We start from the raw sequence: 8,483 nt of genomic DNA on the forward strand, positions 1-8,483 counted from the left end.
CCGAACACCACCATGTCAACTACACTATAGCATTAAGTGCCATATCCAGTCATTTCTTCCAAGGATGGTAATTCCACCACCTCCCTGAGTAGCCTGTTCCAATGCTGGACTAGATTTTCAGGGAAGAAATTCTTCCTGCTTTTCAGTGTGAAATGTGAACCTCCCTTGGTGCAGCTTGAGGCCATTTCCTCTTGTCCTGTCTCTGGTTGCCTGGGAGAAAAGGCTGACTGACCTGGCCACAGCCTCCTTTCAGATGGTTGCAGAGAGTGATAAGGTCTCCCTGAGCCTTCTTTTCTTCAGGCTAAACCACCCAAAATCCCTCAGCTGGTCCTCATAGGACTTACTCTCAAGACCCCTCACCAGCTTTGTTGTCCTTCTTTAGACCTCTTCCAGTACCTCAATGACCTTCTTGTAGTGAGAGGCCCAGAGCTGGAGGTGTGGCCTCACCAGTGCTGAGTACAGGAGGACAATCACTTCCTTAGTCCTGCTGGCCATTTCAATGTTTACAGCAGTACAGGGACTGATATAATCAATGTTTCCTGTGTGTTTAAGCACATTAAAGATTATAAGACCCCCTAATGGGGTTCCTGCTAAGTGAGCCAGCTGCACATTATAAAAGGTTGAGAAAGGGGTGTAGGGTATGGAGAGCAACTCCGGAGCCTGTTCCTGCCCCAGCCCTGCCAGAGCTGCTTTAGCCTTGCAGCGTGGTGGTCCAACAGCTGCTACTGTTCAGCTCACTGATGATAGCTTGTTAAAATGTGTAACCCCAGTGTTTATGGCTGTTTATTTGCTTATATAAGCAGATGAAAGAAAGGCATTATGTTTCAGTGTAGCATGAAACCAGAACCTGAAAGTTCATCAGAACTTCAGAGGTTGGGCTCTTTGCCGACTGAAATGAAAAAGGAAAAGGGATGTTGTGGAGGAAATATGGAAACAGCTTGGGTGCTAGTGGGGTCTGCAGGAAGGACCAGGTGATTTATCTATGAGCATCCAAGTTAAACCAGATTCTGATGAAAAATCATTATAAAAGCAGTAACTCTTCTTGGATGGTTTTTGTTGCAAACATTCTGTCATTGGTTGTCAGTGATGGAGAGTTCTTTACCTTGGGTTCCACCATGTTTTCTAGAGATTGCTGAATGTTCTGTTTTAATTAGGACTCTGCTAATGGTTGTTTTATTCTTTTTTCTATTGTGGAAGTGTTGCTTTGCAGGAAGCTGTGTCTGGTGGGAAGCGGGTGATGACTGAGGGTGTGAAGCAGTGTGCTGTCATTGACTGATGACTTCTAGAAAGGTAAAAATCAAACTTCTCAACTCTTCAATAGTTACCATAAGCTTGGGTGCTTTGGATATTAAAAAAAACCCAAATAATTTTTTTTTCTGAAGATGCAGACTTCTATCCATTCAGCAGCTGCATCAAACACTTCTCAGGTCTGTTTATAAAAGCCATCCATCTGGAAAAATATGACAGTCACTAGATTTAGACTAGAATTGTTTAGTTTGCATTTCTAAGGCACACTTCAGGGGTTTGCTGCGGCTAAGTTTTCCATATGTTTTCTGCAACTGGCTATTTAACAACTCTCTATGTTAAAATCTCCTTGATCTTTTCACCAGTTTCTGCTCTTTTCGTGCTTTGTGTATGGAAGAGGAATACTGAGCATGTCATGCTTGAATTATGTCATTCTTTTCTGTAGTTCCTTTACAAAAAAGGATTAGGATGTGATAAACTACTTTTGCTAAGAATGTATTTTTGGTCTATTTGCAGTGCGTTAATGACCCAGAAAATCTCTGAAGTGTTTAGGACATTCTCATCCATAGAGTAATCCAACCTGAGACAACAAAGCATTTTATTTCTTATTCCTAAAATATAGAAAAAAATGTTTTCCATTATTATTCATCGTATAGCTTTCAAATGGCTTATTGGAAAGCCAGAAATATGTATAAGTCAGCTGCACACAGAATTATGAGTTTTTCTTTTCCAAGACATCAACCATTCCTACACTTGGGGCTTGTAAGGGTCTGACTTTTACTTGCCCAAGGAGTGCTTCACAAACACTATTGTTTGGGTTTTTTTCCCTTAAACTATACTTTATTATCTTTTTATAGTCTGATAGCTTGGTTGAGTCTTGACTTCTTTAGATAAATGAAGTAATTTCTGAGGTAAAACCCTTCGTTTATGAAAAGGATGCTTCTTTGAGAAAAGTAGAATTTGCAGAATACTTTTCAAAGGGCATACAATTAAAAAAAAATTCCTACTTTGAAAACTCCACTGAGAAGAGATGACAATGGAATACAAATCCCCTTGTGAGCAACTGATACTTTTTCTAATTATTTTGAGTCAAAGAAGTGTAGTTGAAGAATGTACCTTTCTTGAAGGTGCACTTGGTTTACATTCCTTCTCTCTGTAAGACTTCTCTAGTATGACTTGACCTGTCCCTGTAGTGTCAGTGCAACTGGTTCATGTATTACAGCACATGTATACATAATATATATGCACATTATATGTATGAATATATGTCTATTACAGGGTTTGCTCTCTCCAGGTTATCCAAAGAAAGGAAATCAGAGCAGATAGAATGCAAAGTTACTTTTTAGACAGGAAGTACATTAACAATAGCCAAAGTCTAGCAAATTGTGATTAACCTTCAATGGGCTACTTCTGGGGTTTTTCCCTCCAGGCCACTCCCCTCCCAAGGCTACGTGCTCTTCCTCTTTCTGTCTGTCTTTCTGTTAAATCCAGGGGGAATAGGGAAACTCTTGTCTAAAGAGTCAGCAGCAGCCAGTGAGTTCAACATGTGCTGAAAGCAAGTATATGGATGTGATGCTGGCATCTTAAAATTTCCTTCAGTGTTTGTGCTTGTAGTAGCAGTGGTAGGAGACATAGCAGAGAACAGGGACTAGGTTAGGATTGGTTTGTTCTCAAAAAATTTGACAAGAGCTAGATGATCCTTGAATAAAATGCTAGCTACTACTCTGTCTTAGTAGTAAAGAACACTGAACTATGCAGATGAATTAATGAGAATGGGAATAAGAAATTTTTAAGAGGCCTACTGTAGACAGGTCTGGGAGAAGAGAGCATTGTTAGTCCTAGACTAGCAGATCTTTTACACATTCCATGCTTGGAAGACTAGTTCACTCTACTCTGGAAATCCAGCATGCATTTTTTTTTTTCTAATTCAGTTTCCCTTTCTCTTTTCCCATAAAAGTCCCTCTCTTTTTGTATTCATGTCTTTCAGACTGTAGATTGCTGTATCTCTTTAATTGTCATTCAGCCAATGTCTTAAAAATTCAGTTCTATTTTAGTCACTCGCTACATATCAGTCTCTCCAGCTGTCTGATCATTTTCTCTGTTTTCTGGACTCTCTGGACTCCTTCCATTTTCTCACTCGGTCTTTTTGATAGTTAGACAGCTATAACTGGATGTAAAATTCCTGTGAGGCACAGAGGGAATCAAGTAATCTACAGATAGATTTTTCACCTCCGTTTTTTTGTCTTGGTGTTTGTGAAAACAGCACAAACTTGTTTTATTTGTACTGCAAGCAATGCATTTATTTCATTAGTGTGTGCTCTCTCATTCATTATAGCTTTAAGATTAATCAGTGCTTGTGTTTATACCAGCTGAAGGTATGCCCCTTTTATTTTCTGTGGTCTTCTTCAATTTATAACTGTTTGTTATTTTGTGTGTGTGCCTGTGTGTTCGCATTCGTTCATTGATGCTACTCATAATTTTTCTATTACTTTTTCTGTTACTCTCTTCTTTTTCTCTTTGAGAAAGAATTACATGTAAAGACCTCTATCCTTCAGTTAGAAACCTGTAGATAAGGCAGCTGAAATAAGTCAGAGCTCCAACTTTTCCAGTGGAACCTTTGGGAATAAGGGCAAAATCAGAGACTTGAATGTCAAAGCATTTAAAGACTGTATCCTGGCTATATATGGTAAAACAACCCAGGCAATACTCTGAATTCTAGGCCACTCCTGAGGCTTAGCCTACTCTCGCCCTTTGAGGTAGTGTTCCCTCGACTTGAGCTCTGGTTCCTAGAAAATCCTGCTCATACTGGGCCAAGAAATGCTCTGAGAATGTTCCTGGGGCCCTTCTAAGGGAGCACCCAGGAAGGATGGACAACAGAAGTCCATATATATCTACACTTTGTTTTCATGTTGGTAACTGTCTAAAACATATGCTGGGCCCTCTGAACCTTTGAATATCAGGTTTATTAGAGAATATTGGCATACACTGAGAGAATGGCAAGCCTGAGGCATTTCTTGGATTGTGACTCATTCTTGTTTTCCATTTCAGCATCTCCAGGTTTATTTTGGTGCCTTAACCAAAGATTTTAGATTTGTTTAATTGTAAGCATTCTAGTTTACTTCAAGTGTTTTAGTAAAAGAGAAGTAAAAGACTAGAGAACACATCTCTTGAGGACCTTCTGACACAAATACCAAAGTGTCACTGTGGTTGTCTGAACACTGAGACCTGGTAGACCAGGGCTGTTTTTCTCTCTATATAACTTCTGGCAAGACAACTGGGCTTTTTGTGCTATATTGTCTTTATTGGTGCAAGTCATTACCATTTTTTTGTGTAGGAATGAAATGCAGTTTTGTCAAGCTCATATTTATGAACCCTGTGAAGCGTATCAGGGAACTCATTTGCCTTTACAAGTGGCACTTGTAAAGTGCCTTACAAGGCACATTTGCCTTTACAGTGTACCACTGAAAATCCAGTTAGCATGTGATGCACAATATTGTGAACATCACTTCCAGCTGTATTGTGAAAATGCAAAACTTCCTGACAGGCTCTCCTTTTCTATCAAATTAATTTTATAGCTCACATCCAGTGACACTGTATGAGTACCCAAACTCTCAGGGACAGTAAATTAAATCTTTTTAGCCACTTAGTTTGCTTCATTGATATACCCTTTGCTTCTTGAACTGATGTGTAATGGGGAAAAGCACTGTTCAGCCTATTTGGTAGGAAAAGCTATAAGAAATGTGAAAACTGTTTTAAATAGACTCTGCCTGTTGCGTATGATGAACTGGATGCAACCTTCGTTTTCACAGTGATTTTGAAAATGCAGTGCAGACTCAGCTTTGGGATCACCACAAAGTCTCATGAAAAAGCAATATATTGGATGTTTGCTGGCTCTTCTCTTCCTCTACTAGAGATATATTTTTCCCACTCCTTGATTTGCAGTTGATCAGGTCAATGGTGTGGGCAGGGTTAAAAAAAACATCACTCTTTTTCTAGCTTGCTGCCTGCCCATCCCATTGATAAGAAGCAGATGACTGGTTTCAGTGCTGAGTTGTTGCCTATGATGAACATTGTTAATGCTGGAAGGAAAGCTGATGTGTAAAGGGACATGGAAGAGTCCATTGCTACCCACAACGAGTGCACTGGATAAAGCACAAGCCTGCCCAGAACTGTTATGAGTAGAAATAGCAGTGCAACCCTTAGGGCCGGGAATTCTGCAGATTGACAGGGATGTATTTTATTGAAAATGCTCAAAGTCTGCCTTGGAAGACCTCTTGTGAGAGGCTGACAAGGAGGGATCTTTAAAAAATAAATAAGAATGCCATTGCAGAGCAAGGGCTGTGCAGTCTAACTGTCCCTCTAATAGGTGTCAGAAGGAAAAGAAGTTCACTTTTGCCTGTTGTACAGAGGATTATTCTTATTTTTTTAAAATAGCATTTTGAGACAAGCCTGTAAGAAAATGTCTTTTCTTTCCATTTTGTTCCATTCAGAGACATTATTTCCAGATCACTGTGACATGAAAGAGAATGTGTTTACACAGTACTACAGTGTCTCTTACAGAACATAGCTGAAGGCAATATAATTTGGAGAAAGATGCCTCATAAATTCCATCCTATTTAATGACCCATCCAGAAAAGGTGGTTTTGTTCAGACACTGATCAAAAAGCAGCTGTCATCATGTAGGAAAGAATGATTAACAGTAGACAATGAGAGCATTTACCCAGAGCTCACTAAGGAGTGGGCGGTGGGCAGAAAACTAAAGAAAATTCAGGAGCAGAGCTGAAGCCTGGCATGATAAACAAAAGCATGTTTTTGTAATAAGTATGCCCTTAATAGCCAAAATAATTTGCTGCTTAGTAAGTGCTTTGCACAAGCCAGTTGGGCAGTGGGTAACAGTGCCCAAACATTCCTCGTTTGCGCAGAAGTGCCGCATGCCTTTTCTGTGTGCAATGTTTGAAGATGTTGCAAAGTTATTGTCCCTGTAACATCTGCAAACTATGACTAATGAATAAAGAATCAGAAGAGTACAGTGCTGGCTATGCTATTCTTCCCACCAATAAAATCACTCTCTCTTATCAACCCTGGCAGCATGTGTTCTCTGGGCATCCAAGTCCTAATGTCCACAAGAAAACTGACGGTGTAACAAAAGAAGGTAAACAGCACAACTCAAGCTGGAGTGGTAAAGAATAGGTAAGAATGAAAGACAGGGAAGGCAAAAAGCCTGCAAAGCAGTATTTTTTTCCCTGTCAACATTATACAAATCTCCGCTAATAACCTTTACATCAGGAATTTATAGAACACAATCTCAATGGAGAGCAGTTTTGCCACTTGTGTACTCCGTCTCTAGTGGCTTTTACACATAATGTCCGAAATAAGTTGAGTGCTGCCCAAGTTTTAAGTTTCCCAGGTACAGAAGTTACAGGAACTATGAATCTTATCTGTGTTTTTATCTCAGCATGCTTGGCAGAGAGAAGGGGCCTTGGCCTTTGGAGTCTGTGCATAGCTAAGCCAAATACTTCATGTCAACTCAAGTTCAGGGAAAGAAAAGAGAGAGATTCAGAACAAAGAAATTGTTTACATTCTGGGGCTGACCTTTTGCAGGTGGAAATCAGCGTGGCTCAGTCTTTTGAAAACCTGAGGAATGGAGAAATTGAAAGGCTAAGAGCATCTATCCCTATTCTTTGCTATGTGAGACAGACTTATTTGATCTGATTTCTCTGTGAGGAGGATTTGAAAGATACCAAAGTAAAGATCCACATGGTAAAGGCTTTCTGTGAAAGAAGTTGTTTGTGGTTTATTAGTTGTCATGCAGTAATTGAAGTTAACTGCTGAAACAATATTTGTTCCTCTGTTAATGGTCAAAGAGTTTGGTAGTGAAAATAAGCTGTTAAAATAATTGTTTAAAGTTCTTTACATTCACACTGACTTTCAAAACAGGGTGTCAGTTCTGCCAGCACATCAATTACAGTCACTGAATGCCTGTTCCTGCACAGCACCTCTCCACAATCTGAATGAAGAAGAGCCAGGGAGACATGTATGGTAACTAGAGCAGAAACTTGAGCCCAGGTGGTTGCTGGGCACAGGGCAGCAGTGAAGTCTGGCATTACAAGAGAAACATCTATCCCTGAATTCTGGTTTTGAACAATAGGAGAAAGGAAAAAAACATTAAGCATTTTTTACATCAAAATGTGCCTGAGTGCGACCATCTGGGTTAATAGTCTAGTAGATGGACTTTGGAATTAGTGATCTATCAAAGTTCAGTTCCCTTGCTAGTAACCATTCTCACTGCTAAGGGATACTGGTGGTTTTTAAGGAGCTCTGGAAGTAGAGCTCGGGTTAGATAACAACTATGCTAACAGCTGTCTGGGTGACTGGTTAAGCATTTCAATTCCATTCACAGATCAGAATTCAAGATTGAGAACTCAGCCCATTCATTCAGGAAAGGTGGTGTCTCTGTCTACTGACTCCATCTACCAACTCAGCTTTCCAACCATAATAGAAGTCCTTTTATGATTCCAAAAATGCTCTGCACACTTTAGTGACAGGCAGGTAATTATTTTGGGTATGCAAATAGATCAAATTTAACAGTGTATGACCAGGTAAGAGAGATGTAAATATTGTTTGATGGGAGCTTGCCAAGTGCTGACCGGCAGCACAGTTATTAGTCAGGGTTAACTCCAGGGACTTAACAGAAAGGTTCAGCCACTGCCAGGAGAACAGAGTGGCAGATTCAGGGGTGGCTGTTGTGGTTTCTGGTTCCTCTGCACTCATTTAAGGGAGACACTTTTTTTAGTGGTGGGGTTAAAGTGTCATTTTATGGAATGTAAAAATGTTATTTTTTTCATGTGGTTGTATGACACCATTCACACCTAAGGTTTGTCTTATGTGGGGTTTGATTGCTGTATTCACAGGCTTCTTGGGTATTGGTTTCTTGTTAACTCCAGTTCCTTTTATTTGGCTGAGCCATTTTGGGTGAAAAATCATCATCTTACATACTTTTGATAAAACTAGGTCTTTTCAAAATTTTCAGCGAGGTGGTAACAGCAAGATTATTTGTCTTGTGTGCAAGTAAAAACCACAATATCCTGCTTCTTCCCCTCTGTTGGCTGGATAGTATACTTCCCTGTGATTTTCAGGCTTTAATTTCCAGCCTCCTGAGGCTGAAAAAGCCGAGAACACAGAACCCACAGCTTATTTATAGAGTGGTTCTGCTAACCACAGTGACATTGTGCAAAGGT

At 39.9% G+C, this 8,483-nt stretch overlaps 1 long non-coding RNA gene across 1 annotated transcript; it reads left to right on the top strand.

The window, feature by feature from the left end:
* The first annotated feature begins 818 nt into the window (after positions 1–818).
* On the top strand, positions 819–6,956 carry LOC138104607 (uncharacterized). Its single transcript, XR_011148156.1, has 4 exons — positions 819–971; positions 1,198–1,290; positions 6,334–6,435; positions 6,847–6,956. It is a non-coding gene; the product is annotated as an uncharacterized lncRNA (long non-coding RNA).
* The last annotated feature ends 1,527 nt before the right edge of the window (positions 6,957–8,483 follow it).

This window comes from Aphelocoma coerulescens, chromosome 1A, assembly GCF_041296385.1.
Source record: "Aphelocoma coerulescens isolate FSJ_1873_10779 chromosome 1A, UR_Acoe_1.0, whole genome shotgun sequence".
Classification (NCBI taxonomy): Eukaryota; Metazoa; Chordata; class Aves; order Passeriformes; family Corvidae; genus Aphelocoma; species Aphelocoma coerulescens.